The sequence below is a fragment of the Caloenas nicobarica genome, chromosome 1 (genome assembly GCF_036013445.1).
Source record: "Caloenas nicobarica isolate bCalNic1 chromosome 1, bCalNic1.hap1, whole genome shotgun sequence".
In the NCBI taxonomy this organism is placed as follows: domain Eukaryota; kingdom Metazoa; phylum Chordata; class Aves; order Columbiformes; family Columbidae; genus Caloenas; species Caloenas nicobarica.
In genome coordinates this window covers 206,649,465-206,666,450 of record NC_088245.1, presented here as the reverse complement: position 1 = coordinate 206,666,450, position 16,986 = coordinate 206,649,465, and the positions used below count along the sequence as shown (strand labels likewise).

General features: G+C 36.6%; 1 protein-coding gene across 3 annotated transcripts in view; it reads right to left on the bottom strand.

The window, feature by feature from the left end:
* GRM5 (glutamate metabotropic receptor 5) overlaps positions 1-16,986 on the bottom strand; it is a 257,065-nt gene that overhangs the window by 55,949 nt on the left and 184,130 nt on the right. The window lies entirely within an intron of this gene.

Genomic DNA, 16,986 nt, shown 5'->3' with positions numbered 1-16,986 from the left:
TTGAGACTGCACCACACACAGAATTTTAACCCCCTTCTGTTAACCTTTCTGCTTGCAACACCCGGACCAGAAATATCCAGAAGGGACTGAAAACCCAAATCAAACAAAATTTCACAAACCTCTCTAGATAATTCCCCTCTCCCCAGTTTCATAATGGATTTTCTAGGAAATACTGGCATTTATAAAGTTTCACTCAACGCCACTAAAAATGTACATATCTTATTAGAGCATTGCAGACATCTGCTGTTTTATCATAAACATTATATTTCAGTTTTTCAAAAGTCCCAGGTCTTATAGAATTGTTTAAGAATTTCAGATTTTTTTTTCTAAAAAGGCACTGTTGTTAATGACTATAGAAAGAACCTTTAAATCCTAAAGGTTGAATAACTGAAGGAGAAAAAATAAGCTTAATTTGTCTTCTTTTAAAACTTCATGAGTTATCTAAAGCTGGCCCTAACACTTTTAAGTCAGTTATAGTGCAGCTGATGCAGGTGACCTTTATCTGTGTGGTTCTGTTGTTCTTTTTTGATCATCTGCTGCCTGGTTTAAAAGCAGCAGATTCCCTGTTCTCTACCAGGGGACTCAGCTGTCCTCACACAGTGCAAAAGTCAAGACCTCAGACAGTAATTCCTTCTGCACAAGACACTGTTTTCCTTGAAGCCTGGATTCTTCACTACATCTTAGCACAGCTGCAATGTCAATAAATAAAAGCTTTGCCAGTGGCAAAAATAATATCCAGTGTCTGGGATGAAAATGAAGGGACCATTAAACATGCTTCAGATTTCAAATGCACTGATTTGCTCAGCACAAAAGATTAAAAATATACATTAATGGAAGGAAAAAGATAAGCACTGATGTTCAGCTTGAATACAGCACTTGGGAAATTTACCTTCATGCTTAGATCCCATTAGGGACGAACACAGATGTTAATGCTCCCAACCACACTCAGGAGGATCAGTACAGGCAAACACTCCCCACCTTCCACCAGGACTATGTACTGGGCGAAGAGTTAGAAGCATTTATGGCTTGTTTTGTGATTAAAGTTGCAGAAGGTTTTTTAAATTTATGAGTGATTTAACCTTTTCTTTGAAAGATTCATCTTAATCTTTGGCAAGTTTTAAAGCAGTTTTATCCATCCTCATAAAATATAACAGGTTTTATGAATGCAGGCTGTGATAGATTTGCTGTAGTGTGTTATTTTTTTTTAATTTTTTCTTTTTTTGTTGTTTGTTTGTTTGGTTTTGTTGTTGTTGTTTGTTTGTTTTTTAACTGAATAGAATTTAACAGAATTACAGCCGTGCTGTCAGTATCCCAGCTGTAAGGATTCTCTCATAAACAACTTAGAAATAAACTGTTTTCTTGTAATTAATTCCTTTATAATTTTTCAGAGGAACAGTTTTGTAGATCTAATCGAGCTGAATGCTGTAAAATGTATAGTGTTAGTTTATGAATAGTTATCTCCTTCAAGAAGGCTTGCAACAGAGATATGATTTTAAAACTTTAAGTCATCTAAAAAGATAGAAATAACCACTTCATATTACATAACCCTTCTTCTCAACTTTTCCGCAGAAGGCCTTCTTAATTCAACAGAGCTGCTTTTCATTCAGATAAGTATTTCAGCTTAGCTTCTTGGGCAAAAGGCCTTTAGGAGTGTTATGTAAAAGATGTACTCAAAGTATGTATTATGGAGACAACAATATAGAGATAATAAAGCCTCGGATAGACAAGGTAGCAAAGCAAATATTAAACTAATATCCAAAGGCCATTGAAAGTGGAGTAGCAAAATAGGTTTGCAAAATACAAAAAAGCTTCACTAGTGTGTGATATTTATACACCCACAGTAGAGTAACAATACTTATGGGTAGTCAATGACAGCCTAATATAATGTATTTGGGATATTAGACCTCTGTCATCCTCTGAACTGAGTAAGGAGTGGGAAGATGAGGGAGAAGTGGACAGAGAGGGAGATATCTGCTTAATTTCATAGTCTTGCCTCTCCCTCCTTAGACTTTCTTTCTTGTCTTAATTTACTGCAGTAGCTGGCAGTATCTTTGTTCTCCATTGGTTGTTGCATTACGAAAGCTTCAAAATGGTATTACTCATTGCTAAAATCTACTGGTTCAACTGACAAAAGATGCTTTGGTACAAGAAATTGGCTGTAACAAGGAGCTCCAGCAGAAGTTCAGAATGATCTCGACGCTCAGCCACAGAAATGGTGAGATGCATAGGCTACCATGAATGCAACACAGGACTGAGTGCTAGTGAAAGAGATGGTTCTTCGTGTTAACAGTGGAGTGTACAGGATATTTAGGTGAACAAGTGGTTAAGAACAGCTTCCTCACCGGTAGTAAAATAAATCCAGGTGAACAGCATTTCAGCAATGATTATGAAAGAGCCCAAACAGATTAAATGGGACATGGATATTCTTAACAGATCACTACACAAGTTCATTTTTTCTCCCTTGGGTGGACACTGTGCTTTCCAATTTTATTCTGATAAGTGATTAGGTGATTTTGATTATTAGTAATAGGTGGTGTTGCTTTTTAACGAATGGACAAATGTCCTTAGAGTGATCCCACAAAGACTTACATAAAGACAGAGTTGCACATGGAGAAACATTGCTGTGAAAGAAAGCAGTAGTTACACAGCTGCAGCATCAAAAGTAAAAGCCCCTTGCTGAGATATCTATCTGGTATATGCAGTAATGCATATATCTCATTCATAAGCAAGACAGAGTAAGAAGACTATGACATGTGCAGTTCTGGCTGCCCTCAATATTACACTCCGAATTCAACACAGTGGGGAATTGTCTTTCAGGATAGTTTTTTATCCACATCCAGTTCTTTTGTGTTAATATTCTTGGCTGTCAGATTAATATCTGGTGCACTTTCCTTAAAGGCTGGCTATGTGGTACAGGATAATGTTCATACTGTATCAAACAAAATATGTAATTGTTAATGACGTTTCTTAAAAAAAAAAAAAAAGATGACGTTTCAGAAAATTCTTGCACATCAAAGAAAATAAGGTATGACAGAAGGAAGGAAAAAGGCCAGAATTGATACATGGGTTTTATGGTTGCAGTACTAGCAAGAGATGAACTTGAAATAAAAGGGCCATTATCATAATGTTCTCTATCTGTTATTAGATATTATGTGCATGTGTACATTGCCCCAGATACCGCTTTTTGAAGGATATGCCAGGATGATGGAGATTTTAGTGAAAAAATATCCTTCAGCAAACAGAGGGGAAGAGTTCTGCTGCTTTGTTAAAGGTCTGTTTAGTTTACTCACAGTAAATCACAACAGTTTAGTATAACAGAAAGGCTTCAATAAATGACACAACAGAGCCACAATATTTATAACATTTCTAATTAATAAAGACAACAATTAATGAATTGCTATAAATACAGTAACCTAATTCAATTGTGTAGATCACTACTGTACATACAATTACTTTTAAAAATCTCAACAGAAAAGTGGAGTCAAAAGAGACCTTATTTAAATGATTGGGTTGCACAACTGTGATCACAGATAGCAAGTACTCTGCTCCTTCCCCCCCCCAACCCTGGATACTAATGGTAGGGAATGAGTCTTCAGAATTCTGTAGCTCAGCATACTGGAACAAATAAAACTGTCACTGTAGGACCAGTATGTACTGTTATACTGTATGTAAACATATAGATAGAGGTGCAGACTTTTTAGGATTATATTTGCAACCTTAACATGTGAGAAACATGAATGTGGATTCCTGAATTTTCTGTGTTTTGTCCTTTCCCATCTTTCCTAAATTTCATATGAAATAGTAAGCACCAATAAGAGCTTCCCCAGATCAGTCCTCATTGCCTATTATATGCAGGGATTGTGGGAGGAAGGAAAAGCAATCTTTGACAAGAAAGTGTTGATCCCCAAGGAACATGAGATGCAGGATTGCGCTCTTTTAAAGAAATCTCCACCTGTTTGAATGAAGTCTTTTTGTTTCTTCTGGGAAGAGTCTTCATGGAGTTAAGAGAACATTCAGGTGAACAGCAGCACAGGAACAAGCTCATGCTTGAAGCATTATGAAGAGGTCATCAGAAAGACATTTAATGACTATAAAGACCATTCAATATGCATGATGGTGATGGCTGCTTTGGGCTCATACAGTGCAGTTAAGAAATTGCTGGCCCTCCTAAAAAACATTTACAAAAAGGTAAAGTTAGTCGATCCCTGTCAACAATGACCTAAGCATTTGATTCCACAAAACATCTTCAAAAAGACAAGATGGAAATTTCCCCAAGAGTGTTCCACATCTACTTGGTAAGTAGCATGACAATCAACAGCATGGAGAATGCAACTGATGTCAATCTACTTGTCAGAGATAACAGGGGTTTGCAGAGCTGATTGACAACTGCTACAGGACTAGCAAATGATTAGAGTTGGACATCACTGTAAACAGGACAAAGGAAGAGAACTATTGTCAGCTTAAACTAGATAAGAGAATGTTGAAATCTTTAATTTCATGGTAAGATTTGTATGAGACAACAGTTGCTCAGAAGAGATCATTAGGCACACATAAATAAGTAGACAATATAAAAAAGATTTAATGGGTTCAGGAGAAGCAGGCAAATGGAGTGGGAAGGAGGTGTTGCCTCAAGCATCAGGGTCTCGTGTTCAGAGATGTATACAGAAGGAATTAGGTCTATTGACTACTGGTCATGCTTACAGGTGATAAGTATTTAGTCCTTCATGTGATAAGTGTCAGATTAATGCTGTCAAATCTGGAAGATGAGATGGAGAAAGCTTTTTGTGAGCTGCTGCCAAATAATTCTCCAAAGCACAGGACTTATTGGTAATGAGGGGTAGGAGAAGAATGCAGTAGTTTGTCTATCAAGTTCTTGGAAAGCTTAGGTTGCATTACTTGGATACAGGCTGTACCTAGTGACAAGAGAGAGGAGGCTCTTCTGTAGGTGTTTAGTCAGTAGGCGGGGACTGCTTGAGAAGGTTAAGATAAAAGGCAAATCAGGTGGGAACAACCACAAAAAATAGCACTTGTGACTTTTAAAATAGTAAAAGGAAAAATAATAGACTTCACTAAGCCTAGAAAGTTTTATGGTTAGATCTGTTGTAAGGAATGTCTAAGGAATTGAAGAACTAAAATGTATTTAATTAAGAGGTACCACGCAGAGGAAAGACAGAAAATACGATAAGACATTTGTGTCATCATCTCAAAGTTGGAAATATATGAAAAGCAGAAGCAAGCTCAGATTATCCGAGATCAACATGAAAGAAAAACATTAGACAGAGATAAAATGAGAAAGGTTAAGGCACAAAACACATTGCAGTAAGCAAGGGACATCAGAAGTAACACAAAGCTATTCTCTAACCACTTTATTGTGAGAAGAGTAAAGAATGTGTCAGCCTGCAGCTCACTATGGGGAGAAAGCTACTAAAGACAAATTCAGAAGTTTTTAGTATCAGACTTCACAAAAGGGAAAACCTGTTGTTAGCAACAGAGGTAAACGGTCAACCAAGAAGTGGGAAGGGGATCTAGAAAGCAGGCTTGATGGAATTAACTGAAGAACCAAACACAATACTAGGGCAGAGATATAACTTTCTTCAGGTAGATAAAAAGCTGCAGTAAAAAAGATCATAATTTGTTTATCATGTTGATGTAAGCATTCATGACTTAAAATGGAAGCAGAAAGAATCATTTTAGACACCAGGAAAATATTCCTCACAGTAAAGAGTATAAGGAACTAGAATAGCTTGGAGACTCTTGGGAGTGTCAGAGAACAAGTTAGACAAATATCCAGCTGTTATAGATGACCCTGCCTTGGCAAAGGGAGGGCAGTAGGCTACCTGACTTCCTGACATCCACTCTGCCTTGTATTTGTATTAGCTTATGTTGCGGTTTGACATATGTCTGGGAATGATGATTGTACAAAACCCAATGGACTAGAGAAAGAATGCGAAGAAAGTTGAAATAGTGCCCTTCCCTCATGATTTCCCCAGCTTCTCATGGTGTTTTACCTTGCATCTTTTCTCGTTATTGCATTTCTCTCACTCTGCAGTTGTTATGGGACACATCGACAAACAACAGAAATTGATTTAGGATTAATGATGTGTTTGACTGTACACACAGCTAATTCCAATGATGTAGTTGGAGTACGTAGAGGCATGCAGTGGGTGACATGCCCAGCAGAATCAGTATTCTTGTTCTAGAGGGGAAGCACTAAAATGAACCATGCAGAAAAACACTTCTCCATGCACAAGAGGAAAGAAACAGGTGAAAAAAAGTCTCCTAATTAGAGCTAGCTAACATTTTACACAGTCAAGATATTTTAAATGAAAATACTTTCTTTAATCTGCACTAGAAATTCTTGTTTCTGTTACTTTTTAGATTCTCAGTCTTCTCAAAATTACTCTAAATGAAAATGATACTGGGTTTTATATATGTCTATTTTTTTCTGTGTGTGAAAGAAAGGGTTTTAGAGAAATTCTGCAAATAACACTATCTCTCTGTATAGTTAAGATAATATTCTGTGTTTTTAAAACAGAAAAGAAATTTTATGTTCCTTAATTCACATATTTTGGACAACAGTCTGAAGTAAACATAGGTTTGGCAATTTAAGGCCATCCAGATTTGAATATCCACAGCAGCAATTCTGTGTTATTGTCCCTACATGCAAGATCTGTTGCTTTTGTAGGTTAAATCACCTCAGGCATAGGAACTGAAACTCTAATGCCAATCGGTCAATGATAAGACATCAGATCTGAACAACAGCGAAGTGATTGCACAAGTTAACATGCCTACATACAAAATGGATGCAGGTTTTAGTTTTAAATGTTACAAGCCTTTTATACCGCTTAAGACATTTCTTAAATCTCAACTATAGGTTTCAGATTTTTCTTTATAACCTTGACTTTAATGAATGTTTTCAGATTCCTGAGAAGCCTTCCAAAGAAGTAGGGAAAGTCTGCAACTTTTGAAGGCCAGTTGGACTAAAAAAGTTACAAATAAAATCCTACACTGATACCACAATATGCTTCAAGGACAGCTTCAGATTTTAGTATTCCTGAACAATGTCAATGCTTGTTATGTTTTTGTTGTGTTTCCATGCTGCATCCTGACAGTGCAAATCAGAATTGGAACTTTTTGGTTCTGAGGATCGAGTATATAGAAGAAACTACACAACGCATGATTTGAAGAGTATTAATTATAATCCAACATATGCAAGTGCATATGTTAGATAGTAAAAAGAGGGGCAGAGTAACCAGGTGACACTGTAAATCGGCAGTCCCCAAAAAAACTGCAACCCTTTTTAGTCACTGTATTATTTGAAACTTTGACCATAAACTTTTAAAATTCTATTGTACTAATAAATGATACAACAGTGAATTGCAAACATGACTTTTTGGCCAGTGGGGAGATTTTTTGCTAGCTGCTCACTCCAAAAAAGGTATCCGGTTCAAGTATATACTGTCGAGATCTGCCAAGTATATACTATCAAGTTATCACAATTTATATGGAAAGATCTAGAGTACATTTTCTGCCTTCCATACACCTCACATGTTGAAATACAAGATCACCCTTTTTAAAGGTGTGTGGTATTAAGAATTTATTTGGATTATTTAAATAGCAAATGATAGCAAATGATGATACAAGCTAAAGTGAAAATGCGGATATTTTAAGCTTATCTTTCGCAAAGTGCACACAAATTCCTTCATGACATAATGCATTCCATACAGAGCCAGCGGACCTACCCAAATCCGTGCAAATTCTATGCAATATGTGTGTGATATTTGGAAATCTTTTTTTTTTTTTTTTTTTTTTTTTCTCTGTCTCACTGAAATGGCTCCAGGATTTTTAGGATTTTTTTTTTTTTTTTGAGTAAAAAGGTACATATTGTTTCTGACACATCCAAATCCCACTTAGATGCCACAGTTTCTGGTTTTAGAGCTAAGATTCCTTTTGATACCTCCCCTTTGATACCATTTGATTTTGATATTACTTGCCTAGGATGGTGGAGTGTCCTTTTCTCAGCTGCTACCAAGCCTGGGTGGGAGAGGGGAGCAGGGAGAGGACTAATGTTAAACCAACTGCAGCTAGGTAGGTGGGCATCCATACTGCCAAACAGAAGAGATGTTCCTGCAACAGCTCCTCACCATGTTATACATTTTCTCTACAGCCAACATGATGGATGCTCCGTCTTTTTACACCAGCGGGATGCAGCATAGAAAGCTGGAGACATGTCCACTAGTTCAGATCATTAGGTAACTCATTATACTAAAAGTAACTTTCCAGTTATTGCTTCTGGACAAATTGTGATTACTGAAATTTCTTGAGTCAGTAACAGTGAGATGGGGAATGAAGCTTTCAGATCCCCATGTTCTAAAGCACAGTTTCTTAGATTAGACAAACTGCTGAGAGACACATGTATACAAAAAAAAATAGACTCCCCACCCTCCCTTTTGTAAACAGTTCCACTTATTTTCTAAATTGAAAATGCAGTAGTATCTTGGGATCAGTTGAGCTGATTTCTTTTTCTCTGAAGTCCCTCCTGCTTCAATTTGTAGCTAAAACTATTACAGTTAATGAGTGCATTCATTAGGCTGTAGAGTGGTCTCTTTTTGTTATGCAAAAATCTGTTTGCAGGCCACATAATTATGATGGAAACTGCAGTTCTGCCTACGTGTAATCACATTTCTGCCAAAAATCTGACCGATAGCATTTGAGTATTTATTTGAGAATTTTTCTCCGGCTGTGTAGGAGTTCGTTAGCTGTCATTGGCTGTCTTTAATTTTCCTTTCATTGGATTTCTCTGCTCTTTCAGGTTTTTTTCTTTATCTTAAAAGATCTAAAAATATTTAAAAGTCCTCAAGCTCTTCTGCAAAGTGCTGCCAGTCTTGCAAAGGTAAATTTGTTCAGTTGATAATGGGGGGCTGGAATTGCTTCTGGTGAGCAGCTGTAAATTGTTGCATTTAGATGAGTTCATTTTATAATGAACATATGTGTATGTATGAATGGGGATTCTTGTCTTGCTGCCTGGCTTTTTTTAGATTACAATTCCTCATCTTTGTCTTCTTTTTCATGCATATTGTAAAGCTAAATGAATTTAGGGGTAATTCAAAGGAAAGAAATGAACTAATTATTTTTAGGCAGTATGACACACGGTTTTCACAAGATGGTACCTAGAAGAAGTGGTTATGCAGTGAATTTGGCAGATACCTTGCACAGGGGATTACTGGTACTAATTACTTGCAAAGTATCCAAACTTCCCCAAGCTGAGAAAGGTTGTGATGGTAACTTGAGAGATTGGTAGTCTATAGCAACACCTAATTTGCATCAAAACAGAGAGTTTTGTAGCTGCCTGCATCTGTAGTTCAGAGCTGCAAAATAATTCAGCCTGACTGTAGTCCAGTCTACAACAAAACATAGTCTATTAATATGATAAAATATAGTTTCCAACGTGTGATGCCCCCTCTTCACGCTTGAAATCTCTCACGGCTAATCAGACTAATTGGAGGAAGTTATATCTATACATATAAATTTTGTGGGCTGTCCCCTGAACTGAAGGGAAATTTAACTGAATGTTACCCCTTAAAACTCCGAAGATATTCAACTCATGCAGCATTCTCTCTTGATTCCCCAATAATTCTTTAGTGAGGAAAAGGTAAATATTCAACATAGAAAGAAAGACATTTTGGATGCCTAGACAAATTTATAAGGTCTTAAGTTGTTTTTCCTAAGATGCAATGTAAATCTGTGCTACATTTTAAGTCCCTCACTTGTTAACTACCTTCATTTCAGAGCAATCATTTGCATAGATTTTCAGGTTTTTCTAGACTAAATAAACCCAATTGTTTCCAACTTTCCTTTCGAGAGCTGTTCTCTAGACTTGCTGTCATTCTGAATCTCATTTTTCCTCAAAGTGCCACGCTGGTCTCTGCAGACTCAGTGCTATCTTGGGACATTCTGAAAGCACTGACAAATAGTGTCAAAGATGTGACCCTGGTGTAGCTGCCAGTGACCACCAAAATGAGAACTCTGGTCTAAAGATGAGAGGGCAGTGATGGACTGTCCTGAAATAGGGATATTTTGTCCCAAGCTGGGGACCCTCTCATGCTTGCCCACATTCCCACATGGAAGTCCACAGGCAGTTTCCACATGGTCTGCAGTCTTCTCCCTGTAGCTACCAGGAGGAACTGCTGAGCTTTTAATAAGAGAGTGGGAAGAAGAATAAATTTTGATAATGGTTTATTTTCATGATAACATGTTGGGAAAACAGGAGCAAGAATCATTTTTTTCCAGGTTTCGCTTCACATAAGGACTGCCAAAAGAGAGAGTAGAACAGAAGGATTGCATGTGTACTGTAGAAAAACATAACTTTATTTGGGAGACATCAGAACTGCTTCCATCACTGCTTTGTTGTAGGGTAGAAAGATTACTTCACATCCTTGAAGTATATTTTCCAAATATGGCAGCAGCTTTTCTTTTCAACAATATTAATGCTGTTGACTCATATTTATAATTCATTCTAAGCTCCTCAAACTGCAAACTTCTCATAATGACAGCCTAAAAAACACCCGTTACATAATGTCAGCAACAGCAGAAAAACAGGAAAGAAAAAAGCAGTTCATCTCTAAAATATTTCAATCAAATATGTATTTTCACTGTGAAAATACTGATTTTTATCTTCTCCGGAACACCTGACTTCAGTATAGCCTCTCAGACACTAAAATGTAACGTACATTGCAATGCAATGCTGTGTACCTTCTAGGCCTTTACAAGCACATACCACAAAAAAAACAGAAGTCATGTACAGAAGTCAGGTCTTGGCAGAAATGATAAGGAAAAACCTACTGGTGATAAGCAAAAATCTACTGGTGATCACCGAGTTGGACTCTCTGATCCTTATGGGTGTCTTCCAACTTGGGACATTCTATGATTCTATGATTCTATGATTCTATGATACTGTCTGGAAACACTGTCCCAAAGCTATTTTCCGTGCATCCCATTCACCTGAAATGGAAACATCTCTGGGATGACCCCGAATGCAGGAGGATCCTCTATTCTACAGCAGTACAATATGCCTGTAAATACAAGCAAATGCTATTTTTCTACTCACAATTGACTTGTTTGCACTGATTGAGAGAATTTTTCATTATTTCAAGTCCATTGGGAGAAAAATAGCTTATTCTGAATCAGAATTATCTTGTATCAATGATTTACTGAGGCTGCCAGTAACAAAACTATTCTCCATAAGATATCCAGGCAACGCCTTCATGGATATGCAACGACAATGTTTATGAGAAACTCAGACATAGTCATATGAACGACCAGATAACTGAGATAGCCATACTACTTGAAAAATATTTCAGAAATGGGTAAAAAAAACGGTGTAAGTAAAAACATTCACTTACTTGACAGAAAATGTAATACACACAAGCATATTGTCCTGGTTTTGTTAAAAACAAGTTTCCCTTTTAGTGAATTTTCCCTGTCAGCTAAAGTCTTCTTACTAACTGCAGTTTTCCTGGAAGTTAGGTACATGTTTTGGAAGACATAGCAATGGAATGCAAGGTCATTGATAATGATGCATCCCGCGAGATGTGCAAGCAGGAGGTGAACTGAAAATTGACCAACTAAAGTATTCCATCCCATTCACGTCATACTTCGTATAAAAGTGGGAGATCACGAGGATCTCGTTCCTTTTCCTTATGGCCGACATTGGGGGAGGACCTTGCGAGTTGTCTCTGAACTGAGGCCCAGTGACAGACTGAATCCAGCTCCGGTTGGCTGCAGAGTCCAGTCCAGGACTTCGGGTGCCGGCCCCACATCTGCCGGAGCAGTTGCCGGGACTTTTAAGATTGGTTTTGTATATTTTGTATTATTTTCTCTATTTTTATTAGTAGCATTAGTAAAACATTTTTAATTTTTTCCAACTCTCTTTTCTCTGTCATTCTTCCCCTCCCAATCGCCTGTCCTTAGTGGGAAGGGGGGAGAGGGAGGGGCTAAAGGGGGAAGAGGGAGGAGAGGAGGTTAACAATACATCTGCCACTGCTTTATTGTCACCCTGCAATCAAACCACGACACATATGTATACACATATATGTATGTATCTATATATGTATACATAAATTTATATTTATTTTCTATGAGTATATATTTACAACATTTGTAGCCTGAAAAAAATAACATGCAATAGAAATTCTCATGTGTCTATATACCAGCTATTATGTGCTTTTTTTGGTATATATTTGTGAAATTATTAAACCTATTATACCACTATGAAATATAATTCAAAACAACATTTGACATTTTTCCTATAGAAGAATACTTTTAATCATAAATAAGATACTTAATCTTTGGATGTATAAACAAGGAAACTATGCATAAATCAGTATATATGGACATATCTAGGTATTCTAAGGAGGTGCAAACATTAAACAAAGTGAGTTAAAAAGTCAGACAACAAAAAAATCTATTTAAATAAGCATAAATACATGTCATATTTCAGCAGTTATTTTTAATAATAATGCATATATAATGTTAAACTTTATTACTTTGTAGAGAATTTGTTTGTTTATGACAAATCAGAAGCTTTGGGGTGAATCTTTAGTATTGTGTTCACACACAAAAAATTGGACATGGAATAAAAAGGTGAGGATATGTCAACAATGTAATTTGTATTTTTACCTCCTATTTTAAAACCATACATACCTAAAAATGTTCTGTTGGTCTAATAGCAGAGTTAAGCCAAATCTTACTTTTTTTTGTGATCAGAAATACAAGTCTTAGATCACCAGACTTCAGTGTATGCTCTATAGTAAATCTAGACAGACTAATATAAAATTTGTAGTTGTACAATGGATAGAAAATTCTATGTGTGCAAAGATTTTAAAATGACAGATGTTATTTAGGGTTTTCTCAGAGAAAGAAAAAGTCATTTCAGCGAATAATTGCAATAATTAGCACACATTTAATTAATCAAAAACATGAAGAAATTAATATCCACAGTCTCCCAGGGAATCAGTAATTTCGGTAATTTTTTAAAAATCCTATTCAGCAAACTGAGCCAAATAAAAAAAAAGAAACCAAGTTAGACCTAGAATAATGACCCAAGCAGGGTAAATACACTAAAATCCTTCTCCTGCTGAAATCAGATGAAGCTTCGCCCCTGATATCAGTCAGGATTGCCTTCCTAGCTCTATACTCAGATCAAGACATATCTCTCTAATTATTACAATTCAGTGCCTGCCTTCAGATAATATAATGTGTGATGGCTAGCTCATACCTTGTGCTCATGTTGATATTACCCATAGATGTCCACAGAAATGAACTATAGAACAGCTTTATAAGCACTTCATCTTCTAAAACTCAGTTCAGAATAATTCAGGTGTCATAGGCTATAAATATGAAGTTCTTTCAGTCAACCGTTTGTGGAGGTGGACACACACTTCAATGATTATCAGAGGAGGAACATCACTAGAAAGGTTCATTGTCATCAGAAGGAAGAAATTGCATCAAAGACCTCACAGCCTGGTCATTTCATCACTTGCTCTGCAGCATTCAAAGCCAGTTTCTTCTTGAAAACACTGTGCTGTAATAAATGTGCTGAAATGAAATGCTGAAATGACAATCTATACATATACATCACAAGATTTAAGAAGTCTGGAGTAAAGGATTGTTTGCTGCAGTAAATCACAAATCTCTTACAAGACTGAGAGCAGGTGTCTTGGTTTAGCCTCAGCCAGCAACTAGGACTACATGGCTGCTTGCTCACCCCTCCTCCCCCTGCCGTTGGGGTGGGGAGGAGAATCAGGAAACGAAACGTAAAACTCATGGGTTTAACAGAACAGCAAAGGAAGAGATAGACAACAAAAATAGTGAAAAAAGAATATACAAAGCGAGAGATACACAATATAATTGCTCACCAACCCAGAAAGTTGATCCCCAGCCCACTCCTAAGCAGCAATAACGAACACAGGTGCTGGTCCCTTACAGCTCATCCCAGCAGAGCACAGACCTGGTCTGCAGTTCATGCTTGAACAGGATTGTGCCAAACAGCAGGTCCCAGAAAAATGGAGACCTGGACAGCAGTGACTCCCCACACAGCATGTCCCTCCAGCAATACCCCTAGTTTTATACTGAGCGTGACACCATATGGTATCGAATATCCCTCTGGCTCCTTTGAGTCAACTGTCCTGGCTGTGTTGCCTCCCAGCTCCCTGTGAAAATTAACCCCATCCCAGCCAAACCAGCACAGCAGGTCTACACAGAAATATTTTCACATCTTGGTGGTGTACAAAATGTGAAAACAGAGAGCGATTTCCTTCGCTGTATTTCTTTTGCTGAAGCAGCTTCTCATTTACACAGAAAACAGATTTAGAAGCATCATTTTCAAAAGAGAATGCATGTCTATGCACTCAACTCATTTTAAATCAACTACCTGAGATCGCCAATGCTTGGAGTTAGACATTTTAAGTGGCCATAATTCCCACTGTGAGGCATTGCCTCGATTTCTGTGTTAATGTCCACACAAGCATGACAGATTTAATACAGTAAATACACAGAGCTTACTTTATTATACTGAAACAAAATCTCACCAAACCCAGCATTCTCTCCCTCATGGTGTTCAGTACAAAATTCTCATACTTAGTCAAGACTCAAAGCAGAATTTGAATGAGTTTAGCAAACACCAACTCACATGTCCTACCATTTTAATTGGTGAGGATTTATGTCAGTAACAGAAGTCTGATCTGAAGTGGTCTTTAAGCATAAGGGATCATTCCAATTTTGGTGAAGTTAAGAGTGCAAGTCATACAACTTTTTCCTAAACCACTTCCAAAACAAAAGAGTACATGAAATCTTAAAAAAATGTGCAGCCAGTGGCTTCTTTACCATCTTTTGGTATTTTGGTATGTCACCAAACCAAACCAAACCAAACCAAAAATAGCAACAACGAAAAAACTTTCCTCATCATTAATAACAATCCCTGTGGAGGAGGAATTTTAAAATAACATGAGAGAACTCCCTGCTACGAAGACCAGAAGAAGCCATTAGATCAGGACCATTATATTTTGCTTAGTTTCTCTGCTCAAGCTGGCCTGATTCTCAGTGAGCAGCACTTCTATGGCTCCTCTATTGTACTGAGGTGCAGAGATTTGCCCCAACAAAAATAAGAATGAGGCCCCCCAGGGATGATCTGCACTCTAGGTGTGTAATTGTCTTTGCATAAGAAATTTACTTAAAAATGGAAGTAGCCAATGTATAAAGTTGAAACCAAATGCAAAGCAGAATATACTTGAGAGAAGAAGCATAAAAATATGATGAGATGATCACGCTTTAAGTAAAAATGTATCATTTAAGACAATATCTATATTTAACTGTAATTCTGCAAAGAAGAAAGGGTTAAGATAGGACTCTTAAGCCAGTTTGGGTAAAACTACTGAAAGCAATGCTTATACACATGTAAAACCCTTAAGGCATCATAATCAGGCTTCAGGTTTCAGACCTGTGGCTGTGGTTAACACCATGGAATACTGCATGTGAAATTTGTCAGCAGCTCTATGTCTGTCTCTGCAAACATAGGTCTATCATTAAAACCGCATCTACAAATATGGAGATAATGTTTGGGGTTTTTTGGCTATAAATCTGGTATAAATGGCTTTGAAAATAAATGAATGTTAACGTCATACAGAAAAAATAATAGCATTTAGGGGTTATCTAGAAAACTTAAATATGTGTTCTAGGTTGTTATTTGACAAGATCTTTCAAAAATTGTACTGCAAAATACATTCCAAAATTAAATTATACATAGATGAACATGGATGACATAAATTTTAGGTAACAGTGATGAAAAACCAACACGCAATTCTTTTTTTGTAAAATAAATTGTAACTTCATGAAGTACATGCTCCTCTGTCTTGCAGTCATATTTCACAGAGGTTGTTTGATAAGTCACATTTGAGAAGTACCTTGTTAACATTTCAAAGTGATATACATGACATAGGGCAAGGCAGTATGATTCCATCTGGGATCTTTTATTGCTTTCTTTGGTGTATCCAGGCCTTTGATGTTCTAAAACGGTGACAGATTAAGAAAATAGAGCATAACCTATCATGATTTATTAGTTAATACGTAGCAAGGCCCTTTTCTGTGGCAGCTGGATAATTGAAAGGTCTCCAAATAAAATGGTAAATTATGTGGCTCCTGTATGCTGATATATTTTCTAACTATTACTTCGAAAATGGCACAATAATTATTGAGATAGATCCCTTCTTTAAAATGTTATATATACATTTCCATTTAATATCCTTTCATTCAGGGTTCATACTGAATTCAAGGGTAAGACTTTTAATGACTTCCAATATTTATCGCTAGCTTCATCAGCAACAAAATCAATATTTATTGTTGGGAGTAGTTTAATGAATTAGACTGTATTTGAATGAAATCCTAATCTTAATATTCCAGGTACTGGAAAACTGATTCCACATTTTATGGATAGAGAGTATATGTTTCAGAAATTTAATTGGCATTGGTCAGCATGAACTAAAAGCAATATAGGCTCTACATACATGCTTCATTTTTCTACATGTTAATATTTAGTCCCATAATTTAGATACATAATTTAGTTCCCTAATTTTAGTTCAGTGTCTACAATATTCCAGATATTTCGTAAAAGTTTATGGGAACATTAATGTAACAATACAAATACTGAGGAAATCAAATCTATTTGTCAAATGAAAAGAAAAGTAATCTTTCAAACTAGACACAGTATAATCTGCTGAAACCATACCTATGTTGCCAAGCAACAGTTCACAACCAAGAAAATGTAAATATAAAAGGAAATATTAGAATCAAGATGAGATCTATTCCATGGAAGATCACTGGGGCATGTTGAACATTGAAAATACTTTATTGAAAGAGATTGTCAAGAGATATTCTTCTTTTTCACTGGCATAAAAGAGATATTAATTAATGGCATAGATTTTCTTTCCTAAC